The sequence below is a fragment of the Oncorhynchus nerka genome, linkage group LG11 (assembly GCF_034236695.1).
Source record: "Oncorhynchus nerka isolate Pitt River linkage group LG11, Oner_Uvic_2.0, whole genome shotgun sequence".
In the NCBI taxonomy this organism is placed as follows: domain Eukaryota; kingdom Metazoa; phylum Chordata; class Actinopteri; order Salmoniformes; family Salmonidae; genus Oncorhynchus; species Oncorhynchus nerka.
The window spans coordinates 5,756,005-5,780,513 of NC_088406.1; the positions used below are offsets into that span (position 1 = coordinate 5,756,005).

Below are 24,509 nucleotides of genomic sequence, written 5' to 3' on the forward strand. Positions count from 1 at the left end.
CCCAACCTTAACCCTAACCCTAACCACACTGCTAACCCTAACCTTAACCCTAACCCTTAACCACACTGCTAACCTTAACCCTAACCTTAACCCTAACCCTTAACCCTAACCTTAACCACACTGCTAACCCTAACCACACTGCTAACCCTAATCTTAACCCTAACCTTAACCACACTGCTAACCCTAACCTTAACCCTAACTCTTAACCCTAACCTTAACCACACTGCTAACCCTAACCTTAACCCTAACCTCAACCACACTGCTAACCCCAACCTTAACCCTTAACCTTAACCCTAACCCTAACCCTTAACCACACTGCTAACCCTAACCTTAACCCTAACCCTTAACCCTAACCTTAACCACACTGCTAACCCTAACCTTAACCCTAACCCTTAACCCTAACCTTAACCACACTGCTAACCCTAACCTTAACCCTAACCCTTAACCCTAACCTTAACCACACTGCTAACCCTAACCTTAACCCTAACCCTTAACCCTAACCTTAACCACACTGCTAACCCTAACCTTAACCCTAACCTTAAATTAAGACACAATAATCACGTATCTTTTTCATACATTTTTAGGATATTGTCAATTGACTATGTGGCAGTGGTAGGTAGTGACAACCATTCTGCTGTGCTTTGGTGCCTGTTTATGGTATGACCTAAATAAGGCGTGTCCCTGTCAAAATGTCATGCGATTTCAAGCTTTAGCTTCTAGATGGCGGTAAATGTAGAGTTATTAAACCAGAGATTACTGGTAGGTCAGTTATATAAAAACAAGTGTTGGGTGGAGCTGTAGGTAATAAGAAAGAGGCGCGGTGGAAAATCAAACCTGTGACCAGCTAGCTGACATCTAATACACGGACCATTGACAGGGCCTTGCAGAAAATGAACCCTTATGTCGGCAACATTGTCTTTTGTCTTGAGACATATATGAACGTACTTCACATTGTTAAGAGGAACTTGGTCATATGTGTGGGGTATCAACAACAAAAAGCTGTTGTGATGTAACTTCCTGTTTCGTGTTACGAAACAAGCAGTGAAGAAAGGGTGTGATGTTGAGTTTGGGTCCTCACAGACTCACAGACTTGATTGGAAACGAACCAAGTTGGAACATTATGGCGAGCGTCACTGAGGGTTCATCTATGGATCTCGATCCTACAAATGCGTATGAAAATGTGACAGCCAACCAGCAGGACAACAGAGACAGCTCAGGATTAGCTCAGCACTCAAGCAGAAGAGTCTACAGATTAATTGCTGTGGGTTTTGGGTCGCTGTGCGTCCTACAAGTCCTTCTTAACATCTCCCTGCGTTTAGTCGACAACCTGAGCGAAGCGAGAGACCAGTTGGCCTGTGAGAAAGACGTCCGCAAGATATGTCCCCAAGACTGGATAATACAGTCCGGCTGCAGTTGTTACTTCATCTCCTTTGACACTAAAAACTGGACTGAGAGTAGACAGGACTGTCTGGACAGAGGAGCAGACCTAGTGATCATAAACAGCAGAGTGGAACAAGTTTTCATCAAAACATTGGGCCACAGAACCTGGATCGGTCTGACTGACAGAGAAGTTGAGGGAACCTGGAGATGGGTGGACGGGACACCACTGACCGCAAGTTATTGGACTACAACCGGCGAACCGAATGGAGGACCTGAAGAGAACTGTGCTGAGATTATCGGCATTCACAATGACCCGGTATTGGCCTGGAATGATCTACCATGTTACTATGAACAGCGTTGGATCTGTGAGAGGTCGTTGGTTCTGTGAGAGGTCGTTGGTTCTGTGAGAGGTCGTTGGTTCTGTGAGAGGTCGTTGGATCTGTGATAGGTCGTTGGTTCTGTGAGAGGTTGTTGGATCTGTGATAGGTCGTTAGTTCTGTGACAGGTCGTTGGTTCTGTGAGAGTTTGTTGGATCTGTGAGAGTTCGTTGGTTCTGTGATAGGTCGTTGGTTCTGTGATAGGCCGTTGGTTCTGTGATAGGTCGTTGGTTCTGTGAGATTCAGCCCTAACGTGTCCCTAACACCTACAATAGTATCCACGTCCATTCCAGAACCCACCAAACAACATTATTTTAAGCAAGTAAGGCAAGACACAATTAATTTAGGGAAAAAGCAGGTTCCGCATTTATAAAAGTAACGTTTTTTCTCTCTTTCTCTCTCTTTTTCTCTCTCTCTCTCTTTTTCTCTCTTTCTCTCTTTTTCTCTCTTTCTCTCTCTTTTTCTCTCTCTCTCTCTTTTTCTCTCTTTCTCTCTCTTTTCTCTCTCTCTCTCTCTTTTTCTCTCTTTCTCTCTCTTTCTCTCTCTTTTTCTCTCTTTCTCTCTCTTTTTCTCTCTTTCTCTCTTTTTCTCTCTTTCTCTCTCTTTCTCTCTTTTTCTCTCTCTTTCTCTCTCTTTCTCTCTCTTTTTCTCTCTCTTTCTCTCTCTTTCTCTCTCTTTTTCTCTCTCTTTCTCTCTCTTTCTCTCTCTTTCTCTCTCTCTTTTTCTCTCTTTTTCTCTCTCTTTCTCTCTCTTTTTCTCTCTTTTTCTCTCTTTTTCTCTCTCTTTCTCTCTCTTTTTCTCTCTCTTTCTCTCTCTTTTTCTCTCTCTTTCTCTCTCTTTCTCTCTCTCTTTTTCTCTCTTTTTCTCTCTCTTTCTCTCTCTTTTCTCTCTTTTTCTCTCTTTTTCTCTCTCTTTCTCTCTCTTTTTCTCTCTCTTTCTCTCTATTTTTCTCTCTTTTTCTCTCTCTTTCTCTCTCTTTCTCTCTCTTTTTCTCTCTCTTTCTCTCTCTTTCTCTCTCTTTTTCTCTCTCTTTCTCTCTCTTTCTCTCTCTTTCTCTCTCTTTCTCTCTCTCTTTTTCTCTCTCTTTCTCTCTCTTTTTCTCTCTCTTTTTCTCTCTTTTGACTCCTTTCTCACAGGTTCTGGCATTGCCCCCCCCCATGCTCATGTAACACCTGTTAAATTCCTTTGACGTATAATGAGTCTGAATAGTTCCATGAAAATGCTAATCAATCCTATATGTTAAAACACTTCTAAGAACTTTATATGGTCACTGATAGTGTTTTATAATGGTCTCCCAACATTATATTGTGATATGTATGCATTTCAGTCATTTATGAATTTATCTGTTAATTTGTGAACACTGTACTGTACATTTTACTCAGGGGCACAACTTTCACTGGGGACAGGGGGGGGACATGTCCCCCACCCCATCCCCGTTTTAATCATTGGAATGTGATACAAAACGAGACAACGGTGTGCTTTAGGACCACGCAGACGCCTCCGAGCGGTCTGGTAGGCTGTTTGGAGTGTTTATCCAACTGAATAAAACCATTTTTAATTAACATGTTATGTTATGCCCCTCCCACTTCTAAAACCAAAGTTGCGCCCCTGATTTTTTTCTACACGTCGTCATTGGGCTAGCATGGCTATTCATGCCCCCTTTTCGCTGTTCTGTTGTACTTTGCAGAGGACGTGATGCATTAGAGCAGCACAACATTTGTTCTTTGGAAGTTGTTAATGTAATTATCAGCTATGTCATGTGTTTTTGTTAAGATATTTTGACAATATTTTACTGTTCTTTAAGAGCACATCATGTACTGTAATGTACTTAACACCTGGCTGTAAATAAGAACATTGTCTGGCTGAGGCCTACAGGCTACTGGATATTTACATTTAAAACTGTACATTTAATTTGTAATTACATTTTTATGTGAAACAACATTGTTGTTATTGGCCCCTGTCTACATTCACCTCTTTGGCTCGTTTTCCCCTCTGGTGACATTCACTGAGTGAATGACTCCCCTCTGGTGATGTATGGGATGTGATAGTTTTAGAGTGTAGAGAACAAGTTGTACTGATGTGGATTAGAACAAACAACCCAACCATTTAGATACAGTGTTGGATTAGAACAAACAACCTAACCATCTAGATACAGTGTTGGATTAGAACAAACAACCCAACCATCTAGATACAGTGTTGGATTAGAACAAACAACCCAACCATCTAGATACAGTTTTGGATTAGAACAAACAACCCAACCATCTAGATGGATTAGAACAAACAACCCAACCATCTAGATACAGTGTTGGATTAGAACAAACAACAACCCAACCATCTAGATACAGTGTTGGATTAGAACAAACAACCCAACCATGTAGATACAGTGTTGGATTAGAACAAACAACCCAACCATGTAGATACAGTGTTGGATTAGAACAAACAACCCAACCATCTAGATACAGTGTTGGATTAGAACAAACAACCCAACCATCTAGATACAGTGTTGGATTAGAACAAACAACCCAACCATCTAGATACAGTGTTGGATTAGAACAAACAACCCAACCATCTAGATACAGTGTTGGATTAGAACAAACAACCCAACCATGTAGATACAGTGTTGGATTAGAACAAACAACCTAACCATCTAGATACAGTGTTGGATTAGAACAAACAACCCAACCATCTAGATACAGTGTTGGATTAGAACAAACGACCCAACCATGTAGATACAGTGTTGGATTAGAACAAACAACCTAACCATCTAGATACAGTGTTGGATTAGAACAAACAACCCAACCATGTAGATACAGTGTTGGATTAGAACAAACAACCTAACCATCTAGATACAGTGGCGACGACATATTATATTATTATTATTGTATTATTACGTTTGTGTATGTTTGGTTATCAACGTATCACTTTCCAGTTTAAATGTCTCTTTGGACAGAGTGAAATGTGAAATGTGTGGCTTTCACGTTTTCCAACTTTTACTTGCTTGCACCTTGAATAAAAAAAAAACATGCAAATGAACGTGGTTGAAACACTTTTTTTTTCACTCCATGTTTCAAATGAAAGTATGTGAAGTGGGTGGATTTCCAGACTAAATGAAAAATCTTCGACTGCCGTGTGTTCCAGACTTTACACCCACGTCCAATGAACTCTCTAATTTACCATCCATCAACTCCCTCCGTCACCTGGGCTCGTTGATATTAGATCCATAAAGCATACTCTGACTGTTTCACGTAAACCTTTAAAAAAAAAAAACTTGAAACGGCCTCCCGAGTGGCGCAGCGGTCTAAGGCACTGCATTGCAGCGCTTGAGGCGTCCACTACAAACCCGGGTTCAATCCCAGGCTGTGTCACAAGCGGGCAGTGACCGGGAGACCCATGAGGCGGTGCACAATTGGCCCAGCGTCGTCCGGGTTTGGGGAGGGTTTGGCCCAGCGTCGTCCGAATTAGGGGAGGTTTGGCCCAGCGTCGTCTGGGTAACAGGGGAGGCTGCGATATCCTTGTTCCATCGCCGCTCTAGTGACTCCTTGTGGCGGGCCGGGCGTCTGTACGCTGATTCAGGTCACCAGCTGGACGGTGTTTCCTCTGACAGATTGGTGCGGCTGGCTTCCTGGTTAAGCGAACAGTGTGTCAAGAAGTGGGGTCGTGTTTGGGAGGACGCATGGCTTTTGACCTCCGCCTCTCCAGAGTCCCGTAGGGAGCTGCAGCGATGGGATAAGACTGTAACTACCAAAATGGATACCACTAAATTGGGTGAGTCTTGAATGAATCAACACAGATTTTTATCTTGGTTATCTAAATGTCTTTACATGTCCTTCTGAGTGTTCTAGTTCAATATCAGATAAGTACATTATTATTTGTCAATCATTTCAACATCAGATAAGTACATTATTAAATCAAATTCCCTTGACACGGTGTTACTTTGGTGTTTTCTTTCATTCCTACTTTAGTAAGTAATGCATCTTTTAATGAAATATCTAAGAAACTGAACTGGTAGACATATTTTAGCATTAGCTGTCCAAGCTTCTTTCACGTGATGTTTTAAATCATTCATATTTAATCATTTCTGACAAAGTATTTAAGTATTAGACCTCTCACTAAAAGCTTCAACCATACAAAAGTTATATTTAAATCCAAACTGGTTCTGTTGCAGATTAGTAAGAATGTCTCACCCCGTGTTCAAGAATGGCCTTTTCCCCCTTTTTGTTCAGATTACAACCTCTCACTTTCGGTTATTTGAAAATTAAATCATCTCCATAATATCGGTATTTTTTAAAACAAGCCATAGAAAGTTGGTTGCAATTTCAGGTTAATCCACCAGGAAAGACAGAACAAATGTTACCACAAATATTATGGTTAAACTCAAATATACTAATTGATTAAAAAATATATATATATTTTGTTTGTAAAAGGTATCATAAATAGGAGTGGTGGAGTTGTAACACACGCAGCTAACAAGAATATAGTGCTTCTACACCTGCATTGTTTGCTGTTTGGGGTTTTAGGCTGGTTTCTGTACAGCACTTGGAGATATCAGCTGATGTACAAAGGGCTATATAAATACATTTGATTTTGATTTTGATTTGATATATGGAAATGTCTGTTCTACTCAAAATTACAACCAACTAATTGCAGCACTACCGCAACAATAGAAGAGCCAAGTGGAAGTGGGAGAAGGAACTCGTCTGTCGGCATTAATTGGCTAAAGAAAATTGTGATGAATAAAAAAGTTGAATTGAAGGACCAAAAAACTGGTACGTCTCTGCAATATAGATGGACGATCCAAGCACACAGCCAAGACAACGCAGGAGTGGTCTCTGAATGTTCTTGAGTGGCCCATCCAGAGTTTGGACTTGAACCCGTTCTGACATTTTTGGAGAGACTGAACACTGGAGGTCAGGGGTTATATCTCATCAATAAACCTTCCTCTACTGCTGTTGCCTGTTAACTTCTAATGTGTGATCATGGAAGCATCCCAAATGGCACCCTATTCCTATTTAGTACCTATTTAGTACACTACTTTAGTAACTACTTTAGCACCCTATTCCCTATATAGTACACTACTTTAGAATGGCACCCTATTCCCTATATCCCTTTAGAATGGCACCCTATTCCCTATAGTACACTACTTTAGAATGGCACCCTATTCCCTATATAGTACACTACTTTAGAATGGCACCTATTCCCTATATAGTACACTACTTTAGAATGGCACCCTATTCCCTATATAGTACACTACTTTAGAATGGCACCCCCTATTCCCTATATAGTACACTACTTTAGAATGGCACCCTATTCCCTATATAGTACACTACTTTAGAATGGCACCCTATTCCCTATAGTACACTACTTTAGAACTGCTCCCTATTCCCTATAGTACACTACTTTAGAATGGCACCCTATTCCTATATAGTACACTACTTTAGAATGGCACCCTATTCCCTATATAGTACACTACTTTAGAATGGCACCCTATTCCCTATATAGTACACTACTTTAGAATGGCACCTATTCCCTATATAGTACACTACTTTAGAACGGCACCCTATTCCCTATATAGTACACTACTTTAGAATGGCACCCTATTCCTATAGCACTACTTTAGAACGGCACCTATTCCCTATATAGTACACTACAGAATGGCACCCTATTCCCTATATAGTACACTACTTTAGAATGGCACCCTATTCCTATATAGTACACTACTTTAGAATGGTACACTACTTTTGGCACCCTATTCCCTATATAGTACACTACTTTAGAATGGCACCCTATTCCCTATTATAGTACACTACTTTTAACCAGAACCATATGAGCCTTGGTCAAAAGTAGAGCACTGTATATATCGGGTGTCATTTGGGACTCACCCAGAGAATGACTCCGAGTGCACCGAGTATATCCAGTATACAGTATTCCCTGCGGTTCAGCTGATGAACGTGTGAATGGTTACACCCCCCCCTCAGCTTTAAAATCAGGATTGTGACGTTCCTACAACCTATAGACACGAGAGTCACAGACAGCAGAAATCATATCTGTTTAAAGCCAGTGAATAGATTCACCGCTCTTTTTGCTTTTAGTTCAGGAAACGTTGACAACAACATCCGTTGTAAACAAAACAAAATGGACATATTAAAATAATGTATATTTAGATAAACAACATTTATTTACACACAGTGAGAAATAACAACGAGGATTTACTTGAATTGTGTATACAAAAAAACAATATGCTAATATGATAAAATGTACATTATCATACAAGTCATTGAAGTCATTGTATATACTGTATCTAAATCATATGTTAACCCATAACAATGATTAGGCGTTTTGGGATCTGAGAGCAGGGCTGTATTTAGGAAGAAGTAGCCGAGGTTGGATTGCTTTTTACATAATGGAGATTATTGCATTTAAAACAAACATAAATGAAAACAAAATACAGAAACACTCCACAATACCAATGGAAGAATCACAGGTCTAGACTATTGTACCACTAAACCACAACAACCAAAGAGATGGAGGGAAAGAAAGAACAAAAGAAAGAAAGAGAGAAAGAAAGAAAGAACGCATTCTTTAAAAAGAGAGAGTTAGGTACATGACAGAGAAACAAAGAGAGATTGGTCCATACATTGTGCATATTGGAAGAACAGTCAGGAAGGAGGAATAAGGACAGTCAGAGATGAGGAATAAGGACAGTCAGAGAGGGGGAATAAGGACAGTCAGAGATGAGGAATAAGGACAGTCAGAGAGGAGGAATAAGGACAGTCAGAGAGGAGGGATAAGGACAGTCAGAGAGGAGGGATAAGGACAGTCAGAGAGGAGGGATAAGGACAGTCAGAGAGGAGGAATAAGGACAGTCAGAGATGAGGAATAAGGACAGTCAGAGAGGGAGGAATAAGGACAGTCAGAGAGGAGGAATAAGGACAGTCAGAGAGGAGGAATAAGGACAGTCAGAGAGGAGGAATAAGGACAGTCAGAGAGGAGGAATAAGGACAGTCAGAGATGAGGAATAAGGACAGTCAGAGGAATAAGGACAGTCAGAGAGGAGGAATAAGGACAGTCAGAGAGGAGGAATAAGGACAGTCAGAGAGGAGGAATAAGACCAGTCAGAGAGGAGGAATAATAAGGACAGTCAGAGAGGAGGAATAAGGACAGTCAGAGAGGAGGAATAAGGACAGTCAGAGAGGAGGAATAAGGACAGTCAGAGAGGAGGAATAAGGACAGTCAGAGAGGAGGAATAAGGACAGTCAGAGAGGAGGAATAAGGACAGTCAGAGAGGAGGAATAAGGACAGTCAGAGAGGAGGAATAAGGACAGTCAGAGAGGAGGAATAAGGACAGTCAGAGAGGAGGAATAAGGACAGTCAGAGAGGAGGAATAAGGACAGTCAGAGAGGGAATAAGACAGTCAGAATAAGAACAGTCAGAGAGGAGGAATAAGGACAGTCAGAGAGGAGGAATAAGGACAGTCAGAGAGGATGAATACGGACAGTCAGAGAGGAGGAATAAGGACAGTCAGAGAGGAGGAATAAGGACAGTCAGAGAGGAGGAATAAGGACAGTCAGAGAGGAGGAATAAGGACAGTCAGAGAGGAGGAATAAGACCAGTCAGAGAGGAGGAATAAGGACAGTCAGGGAGGAGGAATAAGAACAGTCAGGGAGGAGGAATAAGGACAGTCAGAGAGGAAGGATAAGGACAGTCAGAGAAGAAAATTAGGAACAGTTTTGTCTGACTCTAGTCATAACAGAACAATAAGATCCGTTTTTTAAGACGGTATTTGTTTCCTGTTGTACTGTTCATAACAGTCAGTCTCTGCCTTTCTGTCTTGTAGTCATAACAGTCAGTCTCTGCCTTGGTCTGTCTTGTCCTGTAGTCATAACAGTCAGTCTCTGCCTTGGTCTGTCTTGTCCTGTAGTCATAACAGTCAGTCTCTGCCTTGGTCTGTCTTGTCCTGTAGTCATAACAGTCAGTCTCTGCCTTGGTCTGTCTTGTCCTGTAGTCATAACAGTCAGTCTCTGCCTTGGTCTGTCTTGTCCTGTAGTCATAACAGTCAGTCTCTGCCTGGTCTTGGTCTGTCTTGTCCTGTAGTCATAACAGTCAGTCTCTGTCTTGGTCTGTCTTGTCCTGTAGTCATAACAGTCAGTCTCTGCCTTGGTCTGTCTTGTCCTGTAGTCATAACAGTCAGTCTCTGCCTTGGTCTGTCTTGTCCTGTAGTCATAACAGTCAGTCTCTGCCTTGGTCTGTCTTGTCCTGTAGTCATAACAGTCAGTCTCTGCCTTGGTCTGTCTTGTCCTGTAGTCATAACAGTCTCTGTCTGTCTTGTCTGTGCCTTGGTCTGTCTTGTCCTGTAGTCATAACAGTCAGTCTCTGCCTTGGTCTGTCTTGTCCTGTAGTCATAACAGTCAGTCTCTGCCTTGGTCTGTCTTGTCCTGTAGTCATAACAGTCAGTCTCTGCCTTGGTCTGTCTTGTCCTGTAGTCATAACAGTCAGTCTCTGCCTTGGTCTGTCTTGTCCTGTAGTCATAACAGTCAGTCTCTGCCTTGGTCTGTCTTGTCCTGTAGTCATAACAGTCAGTCTCTGCTTGTCTTGTCAGGTCTGTCTTGTCCTGTAGTCATAACAGTCAGTCTCTGCCTTGGTCTGTCTTGTCCTGTAGTCATAACAGTCAGTCTCTGCCTTGGTCTGTCTTGTCCTGTAGTCATAACAGTCAGTCTCTGCCTTGGTCTGTCTTGTCCTGTAGTCATAACAGTCAGTCTCTGCCTTGGTCTGTCTTGTCCTGTAGTCATAACAGTCAGTCTCTGCCTTGGTCTGTCTTGTCCTGTAGTCATAACAGTCAGTCTCTGCCTTGGTCTGTCTTGTCCTGTAGTCATAACAGTCAGTCTCTGCCTTGGTCTGTCTTGTCCTGTAGTCATAACAGTCAGTCTCTGCCTTGGTCTGTCTTGTCCTGTAGTCATAACAGTCAGTCTCTGCCTTGGTCTGTCTTGTCCTGTAGTCATAACAGTCAGTCTCTGCCTTGGTCTGTCTTGTCCTGTAGTCATAACAGTCAGTCTCTGCCTTGGTCTGTCTTGTCCTGTAGTCATAACAGTCAGTCTCTGTCTTGGTCTGTCTTGTCCTGTAGTCATAACAGTCAGTCTCTGTCTTGGTCTGTCTTGTCCTGTAGTCATAACAGTCAGTCTCTGCCTTGGTCTGTCTTGTCCTGTAGTCATAACAGTCAGTCTCTGCCTTGGTCTGTCTTGTCCTGTAGTCATAACAGTCAGTCTCTGCCTTGGTCTGTCTTGTCCTGTAGTCCTAACAGTCAGTCTCTGCCTTGGTCTGTCTTGTCCTGTAGTCATAACAGTCAGTCTCTGCCTTGGTCTGTCTTGTCCTGTAGTCATAACAGTCAGTCTCTGCCTTGGTCTGTCTTGTCCTGTAGTCATAACAGTCAGTCTCTGCCTTGGTCTGTCTTGTCCTGTAGTCATAACAGTCAGTCTCTGTCTTGGTCTGTCTTGTCCTGTAGTCATAACAGTCAGTCTCTGCCTTGGTCTGTCTTGTCCTGTAGTCATAACAGTCAGTCTCTGCCTTGGTCTGTCTTGTCCTGTAGTCATAACAGTCAGTCTCTGCCTTGGTCTGTCTTGTCCTGTAGTCATAACAGTCAGTCTCTGTCTTGGTCTGTCTTGTCCTGTAGTCATAACAGTCAGTCTCTGCCTTGGTCTGTCTTGTCCTGTAGTCATAACAGTCAGTCTCTGCCTTGGTCTGTCTTGTCCTGTAGTCATAACAGTCAGTCTCTGCCTTGGTCTGTCTTGTCCTGTAGTCATAACAGTCAGTCTCTGCCTTGGTCTGTCTTGTCCTGTAGTCATAACAGTCAGTCTCTGCCTTGGTCTGTCTTGTCCTGTAGTCCTAGCAGTCAGTCTCTGTCTTGGTCTGTCTTGTCCTGTAGTCATAACAGTCTAACCCTAACCCTTAACCCTTAACCCTAACCTTAACCACACTGCTAACCCTAACCTTAACCCTAACTCTTAACCCTAACCTTAACCCTAACCTTAACCACACTGCTAACCCTAACCTTAACCCTAACCCTTAACCCTAACCCTTAACCCTAACCTTAACCACACTGCTAACCCTAACCTTAACCCTAACTCTTAACCCTAACCTTAACCACACTGCTAACCCTAACCTTAACCCTAACCTCAAACACACTGCTAACCCCAACCTTAACCCTTAACCCTAACCCTAACCCTTAACCACACTGCTAACCCTAACCCTTAACCCTAACCCTTAACCACACTGCTAACCCTAACCTTAACCCTAACCCTTAACCCTAACCTTAACCACACTGCTAACCCTAACCTTAACCCTAACCCTTAACCCTAACCTTAACCACACTGCTAACCCTAACCTTAACCCTAACCCTTAACCCTAACCTTAACCACACTGCTAACCCTAACCTTAACCCTAACCTTAAATTAAGACACAATAATCACGTATCTTTTTCATACATTTTTAGGATATTGTCAATTGACTATGTGGCAGTGGTAGGTAGTGACAACCATTCTGCTGTGCTTTGGTGCCTGTTTATGGTATGACCTAAATAAGGCGTGTCCCTGTCAAAATGTCATGCGATTTCAAGCTTTAGCTTCTAGATGGCGGTAAATGTAGAGTTATTAAACCAGAGATTACTGGTAGGTCAGTTATATAAAAACAAGTGTTGGGTGGAGCTGTAGGTAATAAGAAAGAGGCGCGGTGGAAAATCAAACCTGTGACCAGCTAGCTGACATCTAATACACGGACCACTGACAGGGCCTTGCAGAAAATGAACCCTTATGTCGGCAACATTGTCTTTTGTCTTGAGACATATATGAACGTACTTCACATTGTTAAGAGGAACTTGGTCATATGTGTGGGGTATCAACAACAAAAAGCTGTTGTGATGTAACTTCCTGTTTCGTGTTACGAAACAAGCAGTGAAGAAAGGGTGTGATGTTGAGTTTGGGTCCTCACAGACTCACAGACTTGATTGGAAACGAACCAAGTTGGAACATTATGGCGAGCGTCACTGAGGGTTCATCTATGGATCTCGATCCTACAAATGCGTATGAAAATGTGACAGCCAACCAGCAGGACAACAGAGACAGCTCAGGATTAGCTCAGCACTCAAGCAGAAGAGTCTACAGATTAATTGCTGTGGGTTTTGGGTCGCTGTCGTCCTACAAGTCCTTCTTAACATCTCCCTGCGTTTAGTCGACAACCTGAGCGAAGCGAGAGACCAGTTGGCCTGTGAGAAAGACGTCCGCAAGATATGTCCCCAAGACTGGATAATACAGTCCGGCTGCAGTTGTTACTTCATCTCCTTTGACACTAAAAACTGGACTGAGAGTAGACAGGACTGTCTGGACAGAGGAGCAGACCTAGTGATCATAAACAGCAGAGTGGAACAAGTTTTCATCAAAACATTGGGCCACAGAACCTGGATCGGTCTGACTGACAGAGAAGTTGAGGGAACCTGGAGATGGGTGGACGGGACACCACTGACCGCAAGTTATTGGACTACAACCGGCGAACCGAATGGAGGACCTGAAGAGAACTGTGCTGAGATTATCGGCATTCACAATGACCCGGTATTGGCCTGGAATGATCTACCATGTTACTATGAACAGCGTTGGATCTGTGAGAGGTCGTTGGTTCTGTGAGAGGTCGTTGGTTCTGTGAGAGGTCGTTGGTTCTGTGAGAGGTCGTTGGATCTGTGAGAGGTCGTTGGTTCTGTGAGAGGTTGTTGGATCTGTGATAGGTCGTTAGTTCTGTGACAGGTCGTTGGTTCTGTGAGAGTTTGTTGGATCTGTGAGAGTTCGTTGGTTCTGTGATAGGTCGTTGGTTCTGTGATAGGCCGTTGGTTCTGTGATAGGTCGTTGGTTCTGTGAGATTCAGCCCTAACGTGTCCCTAACACCTACAATAGTATCCACGTCCATTCCAGAACCCACCAAACAACATTATTTTAAGCAAGTAAGGCAAGACACAATTAATTTAGGGAAAAAGCAGGTTCCGCATTTATAAAAGTAACGTTTTTTTCTCTCTTTCTCTCTCTTTTTCTCTCTTTCTCTCTTTTTCTCTCTTTCTCTCTTTTTTCTCTCTCTTCTCTCTCTCTTTTTCTCTCTTTCTCTCTCTCTTTTTCTCTCTTTCTCTCTTTTCTCTCTCTCTCTCTCTTTCTCTCTTTTCTCTCTCTCTCTTCTTTCTCTCTTTCTCTCTCTTTTCTCTCTTTTTCTCTCTTTCTCTCTTTTTCTCTCTTTCTCTCTCTCTTTTCTCTCTCTCTCTCTCTCTCTCTTTCTCTCTCTCTCTCTCTTTTCTCTCTCTCTCTCTTTTTCTCTCTTTCTCTCTCTTTTTCTCTCTCTCTTTTTCTCTCTTCTCTCTCTTTTCTCTCTCTTTCTCTCTCTCTTTTTCTCTCTTTCTCTCTCTTTTTCTCTCTTTCTCTCTTTTTCTCTCTTTCTCTCTCTTTCTCTCTTTTTCTCTCTCTCTTTCTCTCTCTTTTCTCTCTTTCTCTCTCTTCTTTTTCTCTTTTTCTCTCTCTTTTTCTCTCTTTTTCTCTCTTTTCTCTCTCTTTCTCTCTCTTTCTCTCTCTTTTTTCTCTCTCTTTTTCTCTCTTTTTCTCTCTTTTTCTCTCTCTTTTCTCTCTCTTTCTCTCTCTTTCTCTCTCTTTCTCTCTTTTTCTCTTCTTTCTCTCTCTTTCTCTCTCTTTCTCTCTCTTTCTCTTTCTTTTCTCTCTTTTTCTCTCTCTTTCTCTTCTTTCTCTTTCTCTCTTTTTCTCTCTCTTTTTCTCTCTCTTTTTCTCTTTTTCTCTCTTTTCTCTCTTTTGACTCCTTTCTCACAGGTTCTGGCATTGCCCCCCCCCATGCTCATGTAACACCTGTTGAATTCCTTTGACGTATAATGAGTCTGAATAGTTCCATGAAAATGCTAATCAATCCTATATGTTAAAACACTTCTAAGAACTTTATATGGTCACTGATAGTGTTTTATAATGGTCTCCCAACATTATATTGTGATATGTATGCATTTCAGTCATTTATGAATTTATCTGTTAATTTGTGAACACTGTACTGTACATTTTACTCAGGGGCACAACTTTCACTGGGGACAGGGGGGGGACATGTCCCCCACCCCATCCCCGTTTTAATCATTGGAATGTGATACAAAACGAGACAACGGTGTGCTTTAGGACCACGCAGACGCCTCCGAGCGGTCTGGTAGGCTGTTTGGAGTGTTTATCCAACTGAATAAAACCATTTTTAATTAACATGTTTTTTTTTTGTTTTTTTTGTAAGTTATGCCCCTCCCACTTCTAAAACCAAAGTTGCGCCCCTGATTTTTTTCTACACGTCGTCATTGGGCTAGCATGGCTATTCATGCCCCCTTTTCGCTGTTCTGTTGTACTTTGCAGAGGACGTGATGCATTAGAGCAGCACAACATTTGTTCTTTGGAAGTTGTTAATGTAATTATCAGCTATGTCATGTGTTTTTGTTAAGATATTTTGACAATATTTTACTGTTCTTTAAGAGCACATCATGTACTGTAATGTACTTAACACCTGGCTGTAAATAAGAACATTGTCTGGCTGAGGCCTACAGGCTACTGGATATTTACATTTAAAACTGTACATTTAATTTGTAATTACATTTTTATGTGAAACAACATTGTTGTTATTGGCCCCTGTCTACATTCACCTCTTTGGCTCGTTTTACATTCACTAGTGAATGACTCCCCTCTGGTGATGTATGGGATGTGTAGTTTTAGAGTGTAGAGAACAAGTTGTACTGATGTGGATTAGAACAAACAACCCAACCATTTAGATACAGTGTTGGATTAGAACAAACAACCTAACCATCTAGATACAGTGTTGGATTAGAACAGTGTTGGAAACAAACAACCAAACCATCTAGATACAGTGTTGGATTAGAACAAACAACCCAACCATCTAGATACAGTGTTGGATTAGAACAAACAACCCAACCATCTAGATACAGTGTTGGATTAGAACAAACAACCCAACCATCTAGATACAGTGTTGGATTAGAACAAACAACCCAACCATCTAGATACAGTGTTGGATTAGAACAAACAACCCAACCATCTAGATACAGTGTTGGATTAGAACAAACAACCTAACCATCTAGATACAATGTTGGATTAGAACAAACAACCCAACCATCTAGATACAGTGTTGGATTAGAACAAACAACCCAACCATCTAGATACAGTGTTGGATTAGAACAAACAACCCAACCATCTAGATACAGTGTTGGATTAGAACAAACAACCCAACCATCTAGATACAGTGTTGGATTAGAACAAACAACCCAACCATCTAGATACAGTGTTGGATTAGAACAAACAACCCAACCATCTAGATACAGTGTTGGATTAGAACAAACAACCCAACCATGTAGATACAGTGTTGGATTAGAACAAACAACCTAACCATCTAGATACAGTGTTGGATTAGAACAAACAACCTAACCATCTAGATACAGTGTTGGATTAGAACAAACAACCTAACCATCTAGATACAGTGTTGGATTAGAACAAACAACCTAACCATCTAGATACAGTGTTGGATTAGAACAAACAACCTAACCATCTAGATACAACAAACATCTAGATACAGTGTTGGATTAGAACAAACAACCTAACCATCTAGATTAGAACAACAAAACAACCTAACCATCTAGATACAGTGGCGACGACATATTATATTATTATTATTGTATTATTACGTTTGTGTATGTTTGGTTATCAACGTATCACTTTCCAGTTTAAATGTCTCTTTGGACAGAGTGAAATGTGAAATGTGTGGCTTTCACGTTTTCCAACTTTTACTTGCTTGCACCTTGAATAAAAAAAAAACATGCAAATGAACGTGGTTGAAACACTTTTTTTTTCACTCCATGTTTCAAATGAAAGTATGTGAAGTGGGTGGATTTCCAGACTAAATGAAAAATCTTCGACTGCCGTGTGTTCCAGACTTTACACCCACGTCCAATGAACTCTCTAATTTACCATCCATCAACTCCCTCCGTCACCTGGGCTCGTTGATATTAGATCCATAAAGCATACTCTGACTGTTTCACGTAAACCTTTAAAAAAAAACTTGAAACGGCCTCCCGAGTGGCGCAGCGGTCTAAGGCACTGCATTGCAGCGCTTGAGGCGTCCACTACAAACCCGGGTTCAATCCCAGGCTGTGTCACAAGCGGGCAGTGACCGGGAGACCCATGAGGCGGTGCACAATTGGCCCAGCGTCGTCCGGGTTTGGGAGGGTTTGGCCCAGCGTCGTCCGAATTAGGGGAGGGTTTGGCCCAGCGTCGTCTGGGTAACAGGGGAGGCTGCGATATCCTTGTTCCATCGCCGCTCTAGTGACTCCTTGTGGCGGGCCGGGCGTCTGTACGCTGATTCAGGTCACCAGCTGGACGGTGTTTCCTCTGACAGATTGGTGCGGCTGGCTTCCTGGTTAAGCGAACAGTGTGTCAAGAAGTGGGGTCGTGTTTGGGAGGACGCATGGCTTTTGACCTCCGCCTCTCCAGAGTCCCGTAGGGGAGCTGCAGCGATGGGATAAGACTGTAACTACCAAAATGGATACCACTAAATTGGGTGAGTCTTGAATGAATCAACACAGATTTTTATCTTGGTTATCTAAATGTCTTTACATGTCCTTCTGAGTGTTCTAGTTCAATATCAGATAAGTACATTATTATTTGTCAATCATTTCAACATCAGATAAGTACATTATTAAATCAAATTCCCTTGACACGGTGTTACTTTGGTGTTTTCTTTCATTCCTACTTTAGTAAGTAATGCATCTTTTTAATGAAATATCTAAGAAACTGAACTGGTAGACATATTTTAGCATTAGCTGTCCAAGCTTCTTTCACGTGATGTTTTAAATCATTCATATTTAATCATTTCTGACAAAGTATTTAAGTATTAGACCTCTCACTAAAAGCTTCAACCATACAAAAGTTATATTTAAATCCAAACTGGTTCTGTTGCAGATTAGTAAGAATGTCTCACCCCGTGTTCAAGAATGGCCTTTTCCCCCTTTTTGTTCAGATTACAACCTCTCACTTTCGGTTATTTGAAAATTAAATCATCTCCATAATATCGGTATTTTTTAAAACAAGCCATAGAAAGTTGGTTGCAATTTCAGGTTAATCCACCAGGAAAGACAGAACAAATGTTACCACAAATATTATGGTTAAACTCAAATATACTAATTGATTAAAAAATATATATATATTTTGTTTGTAAAAGGTATCATAAATAGGAGTGGTGGAGTTGTAACACACGCAGCTAACAAGAATATAGTGCTTCTACACCTGCATTGTTTGCTGTTTGGGGTTTTAGGCTGGGTTTCTGTACAGCACTTGGAGATATCAGCTGATGTACAAAGGGCTATATAAATACATTTGATTTTGATTTTGATTTGATATATGGAAATGTCTGTTCTACTCAAAATTACAACCAACTAATTGCAGCACTACCGCAACAATAGAAGAGCCAAGTGGAAGTGGGAGAAGGAACTCGTCTGTCGGCATTAATTGGCTAAAGAAAATTGTGATGAATAAAAAAGTTGAATTGAAGGACCAAAAAACTGGTACGTCTCTGCAATATAGATGGACGATCCAAGCACACAGCCAAGACAACGCAGGAGTGGTCTCTGAATGTTCTTGAGTGGCCCATCCAGAGTTTGGACTTGAACCCGTTCTGACATTTTTGGAGAGACTGAACACTGGAGGTCAGGGGTTATATCTCATCAATAAACCTTCCTCTACTGCTGTTGCCTGTTAACTTCTAATGTGTGATCATGGAAGCATCCCAAATGGCACCCTATTCCCTATTTAGTACACTACTTTAGAACGGCACCCTATTCCCTATATAGTACACTACTTTAGAACGGCACCCTATTCCCTATATAGTACACTACTTTAGAATGGCACCCTATTCCCTATATAGTACACTACTTTAGAATGGCACCCTATTCCCTATATAGTACACTACTTTAGAATGGCACCCTATTCCTATATAGTACACTACTTTAGAATGGCACCCTATTCCCTATATAGTACACTACTTTAGAATGGCACCCTATTCCCTATATAGTACACTACTTTAGAATGGCACCCTATTCCCTATATAGTACACTACTTTAGAATGGCACCCTATTCCCTATATAGTACACTACTTTAGAATGGCACCCTATTCCCTATATAGTACACTACTTTAGAATGGCACCCTATTCCCTATATAGTACACTACTTTAGAACGGCACCCTATTCCCTATATAGTACACTACTTTAGAATGGCACCCTATTCCCTATATAGTACACTACTTTAGAATGGTACCCTATTCCCTATATAGTACACTACTTTAGAATGGCACCCTATTCCCTATATAGTACACTACTTTAGAACGGCACCCTATTCCCTATATAGTACACTACTTTAGAATGGCACCCTATTCCCTATATAGTGCACTACTTTAGAACGGCACCCTATTCCCTATATAGTACACTACTTTAGAATGGCACCCTATTCCCTATATAGTACACTACTTTAGAATGGCACCCTATTCCCTATATAGTACACTACTTTAGAATGGCACCCTATTCCCTATATAGTACACTACTTTAGAATGGCACCCTATTCCCTATATAGTACACTACTTTAGAATGGCACCCTATTCCCTATTATAGTACACTACTTTTAACCAGAACCATATGAGCCTTGGTCAAAAGTAGAGCACTGTATATATCGGGTGTCATTTGGGACTCACCCAGAGAATGACTCCGAGTGCACCGAGTATATCCAGTATACAGTATTCCCTGCGGTTCAGCTGATGAACGTGTGAATGGTTACACCCCCCCCTCAGCTTTAAAATCAGGATTGTGACGTTCCTACAACCTAGACACGAGAGTCACAGACAGCAGAAATCATATCTGTTTAAAGCCAGTGAATAGATTCACCGCTCTTTTTTTGCTTTTAGTTCAGGAAACGTTGACAACAACATCCGTTGTAAACAAAACAAAATGGACATATTAAAATAATGTATATTTAGATAAACAACATTTATTTACACACAGTGAGAAATAACAACGAGGATTTACTTGAATTGTGTATACAAAAAAACAATATGCTAATATGATAAAATGTACATTATCATACAAGTCATTGAAGTCATTGTATATACTGTATCTAAATCATATGTTAACCCATAACAATGATTAGGCGTTTTGGGATCTGAGAGCAGGGCTGTATTTAGGAAGAAGTAGCCGAGGTTGGATTGCTTTTTACATAATGGAGATTATTGCATTTAAAACAAACATAAATGAAAACAAAATACAGAAACACTCCACAATACCAATGGAAGAATCACAGGTCTAGACTATTGTACCACTAAACCACAACAACCAAAGAGATGGAGGGAAAGAAAGAACAAAAGAAAGAAAGAGAGAAAGAAAGAAAGAACGCATTCTTTAAAAAGAGAGAGTTAGGTACATGACAGAGAAACAAAGAGAGATTGGTCCATACATTGTGCATATTGGAAGAACAGTCAGGAAGGAGGAATAAGGACAGTCAGAGATGAGGAATAAGGACAGTCAGAGAGGGGGAATAAGGACAGTCAGAGATGAGGAATAAGGACAGTCAGAGAGGAGGAATAAGGACAGTCAGAGAGGAGGGATAAGGACAGTCAGAGAGGAGGGATAAGGACAGTCAGAGAGGAGGGATAAGGACAGTCAGAGAGGAGGAATAAGGACAGTCAGAGAGGAGGAATAAGGACAGTCAGAGAGGAGGAATAAGGACAGTCAGAGAGGAGGAATAAGGACAGTCAGAGAGGGGGAATAAGGACAGTCAGAGAGGAGGAATAAGGACAGTCAGAGAGGAGGAATAAGGACAGTCAGAGATGAGGAATAAGGACAGTCAGAGAGGAGGAATAAGGACAGTCAGAGAGGAGGAATAAGGACAGTCAGAGAGGAGGAATAAGACCAGTCAGAGAGGAGGAATAAGGACAGTCAGAGAGGAGGAATAAGGACAGTCAGAGAGGAGGAATAAGGACAGTCAGAGAGGAGGAATAAGGACAGTCAGAGAGGAGGAATAAGGACAGTCAGAGAGGAGGAATAAGGACAGTCAGAGAGGAGGAATAAGGACAGTCAGAGAGGAGGAATAAGGACAGTCAGAGAGGAGGAATAAGGACAGTCAGAGATGAGGAATAAGGACAGTCAGAGAGGAGGAATAAGGACAGTCAGAGAGGAGGAATAAGGACAGTCAGAGAGGAGGAATAAGACCAGTCAGAGAGGAGGAATAAGAACAGTCAGAGAGGAGGAATAAGGACAGTCAGAGAGGAGGAATAAGGACAGTCAGAGAGGATGAATACGGACAGTCAGAGAGGAGGAATAAGGACAGTCAGAGAGGAGGAATAAGGACAGTCAGAGAGGAGGAATAAGGACAGTCAGAGAGGAGGAATAAGGACAGTCAGAGAGGAGGAATAAGACCAGTCAGAGAGGAGGAATAAGGACAGTCAGGGAGGAGGAATAAGAACAGTCAGGGAGGAGGAATAAGGACAGTCAGAGAGGAAGGATAAGGACAGTCAGAGAAGAAAATTAGGAACAGTTTTGTCTGACTCTAGTCATAACAGAACAATAAGATCCGTTTTTTAAGACGGTATTTGTTTCCTGTTGTACATATTGTCCTGTATTTGTTTCCTGTTGTACATATTGTCCTGTAGTCATAACAGTCAGTCTCTGCCTTGGTCTGTCTTGTCCTGTAGTCATAACAGTCAGTCTCTGCCTTGGTCTGTCTTGTCCTGTAGTCATAACAGTCAGTCTCTGCCTTGGTCTGTCTTGTCCTGTAGTCATAACAGTCAGTCTCTGCCTTGGTCTGTCTTGTCCTGTAGTCATAACAGTCAGTCTCTGCCTTGGTCTGTCTTGTCCTGTAGTCATAACAGTCAGTCTCTGTCTTGGTCTGTCTTGTCCTGTAGTCATAACAGTCAGTCTCTGTCTTGGTCTGTCTTGTCCTGTAGTCATAACAGTCAGTCTCTGTCTTGGTTTGTCTTATCCTGTAGTCATAACACTCAGTCTCTGCCTTGGTCTGTCTTGTCCTGTAGTCATAACAGTCAGTCTCTGCCTTGGTCTGTCTTGTCCTGTAGTCATAACAGTCAGTCTCTGCCTTGGTCTGTCTTGTCCTGTAGTCATAACAGTCAGTCTCTGCTTTGGTCTGTCTTGTCCTGTAGTCTTGTCTGTCTTGTCTGTAGTCATAACAGTCAGTCTCTGCCTTGGTCTGTCTTGTCCTGTAGTCATAACAGTCAGTCTCTGCCTTGGTCTGTCTTGTCCTGTAGTCATAACAGTCAGTCTCTGCCTTGGTCTGTCTTGTCCTGTAGTCATAACAGTCAGTCTCTGCCTTGGTCTGTCTTGTCCTGTAGTCATAACAGTCAGTCTCTGCCTTGGTCTGTCTTGTCCTGTAGTCATAACAGTCAGTCTCTGCCTTGGTCTGTCTTGTCCTGTAGTCATAACAGTCAGTCTCTGCCTTGGTCTGTCTTGTCCTGTAGTCATAACAGTCAGTCTCTGCCTTGGTCTGTCTTGTCCTGTAGTCATAACAGTCAGTCTCTGCCTTGGTCTGTCTTGTCCTGTAGTCATAACAGTCAGTCTCTGCCTTGGTCTGTCTTGTCCTGTAGTCATAACAGTCAGTCTCTGCCTTGGTCTGTCTTGTCCTGTAGTCATAACAGTCTCTGCCTTGGTCTGTCTTGTCCTGCCTTGGTCTGTCTTGTCCTGTAGTCATAACAGTCAGTCTCTGCCTTGGTCTGTCTTGTCCTGTAGTCATAACAGTCAGTCTCTGCCTTGGTCTGTCTTGTCCTGTAGTCATAACAGTCAGTCTCTGCCTTGGTCTGTCTTGTCCTGTAGTCATAACAGTCAGTCTCTGCCTTGGTCTGTCTTGTCCTGTAGTCATAACAGTCAGTCTCTGCCTTGGTCTGTCTTGTCCTGTAGTCATAACAGTCAGTCTCTGCCTTGGTCTGTCTTGTCCTGTAGTCATAACAGTCAGTCTGTCTTGGTCTGTCTTGTCCTGTAGTCATAACAGTCAGTCTCTGCCTTGGTCTGTCTTGTCCTGTAGTCATAACAGTCAGTCTCTGCCTTGGTCTGTCTTGTCCTGTAGTCATAACAGTCAGTCTCTGCCTTGGTCTGTCTTGTCCTGTAGTCATAACAGTCAGTCTCTGCCTTGGTCTGTCTTGTCCTGTAGTCATAACAGTCAGTCTCTGCCTTGGTCTGTCTTGTCCTGTAGTCATAACAGTCAGTCTCTGCCTTGGTCTGTCTTGTCCTGTAGTCATAACAGTCAGTCTCTGCCTTGGTCTGTCTTGTCCTGTAGTCATAACAGTCAGTCTCTGCCTTGGTCTGTCTTGTCCTGTAGTCATAACAGTCAGTCTCTGCCTTGGTCTGTCTTGTCCTGTAGTCATAACAGTCAGTCTCTGTCTTGGTCTGTCTTGTCCTGTAGTCATAACAGTCAGTCTCTGCTGTCTTGTCCTGTCTGTCTTGTCTTGGTCTGTAGTCATAACAGTCAGTCTCTGCCTTGGTCTGTCTTGTCCTGTAGTCATAACAGTCAGTCTCTGCCTTGGTCTGTCTTGTCCTGTAGTCATAACAGTCAGTCTCTGCCTTGGTCTGTCTTGTCCTGTAGTCATAACAGTCAGTCTCTGCCTTGGTCTGTCTTGTCCTGTAGTCATAACAGTCAGTCTCTGCCTTGGTCTGTCTTGTCCTGTAGTCATAACAGTCAGTCTCTGCCTTGGTCTGTCTTGTCCTGTAGTCATAACAGTCAGTCTCTGCCTTGGTCTGTCTTGTCCTGTAGTCATAACAGTCTTGGTCTGTCTTGTCCTGTAGTCATAACAGTCAGTCTCTGCCTTGGTCTGTCTTGTCCTGTAGTCATAACAGTCAGTCTCTGCCTTGGTCTGTCTTGTCCTGTAGTCATAACAGTCAGTCTCTGCCTTGGTCTGTCTTGTCCTGTAGTCATAACAGTCAGTCTCTGCCTTGGTCTGTCTTGTCCTGTAGTCATAACAGTCAGTCTCTGCCTTGGTCTGTCTTGTCCTGTAGTCATAACAGTCAGTCTCTGCCTTGGTCTGTCTTGTCCTGTAGTCATAACAGTCAGTCTCTGCCTTGGTCTGTCTTGTCCTGTAGTCATAACAGTCAGTCTCTGCCTTGGTCTGTCTTGTCCTGTAGTCATAACAGTCAGTCTCTGCCTTGGTCTGTCTTGTCCTGTAGTCATAACAGTCAGTCTCTGCCTTGGTCCATCTTGTCCTGTAGTCATAACAGTCAGTCTCTGCCTTGGTCTGTCTTGTCATGTAGTCATAACAGTCAGTCTCTGCCTTGGTCTGTCTTGTCCTGTAGTCATAACAGTCAGTCTCTGCCTTGGTATGTCTTGTCCTGTAGTCATAACAGTCAGTCTCTGCCTTGGTCTGTCTTGTCCTGTAGTCATAACAGTCAGTCTCTGCCTTGGTATGTCTTGTCCTGTAGTCATAACAGTCAGTCTCTGCCTTGGTCTGTCTTGTCCTGTAGTCCTAGCAGTCAGTCTCTGTCTTGGTCTGTCTTGTCCTGTAGTCATAACAGTCTAACCCTAACCCTTAACCCTTAACCCTAACCTTAACCACACTGCTAACCCTAACCTTAACCCTAACTCTTAACCCTAACCTTAACCCTAACCTTAACCACACTGCTAACCCTAACCTTAACCCTAACCCTTAACCCTAACCCT

General features: G+C 42.2%; 1 pseudogene; it reads left to right on the forward strand.

The window, feature by feature from the left end:
• Window positions 1-1,044: 1,044 nt before the first annotated feature.
• Window positions 1,045-13,845, forward strand: LOC135574083 (uncharacterized; annotated as a pseudogene).
• The last annotated feature ends 10,664 nt before the right edge of the window (window positions 13,846-24,509 follow it).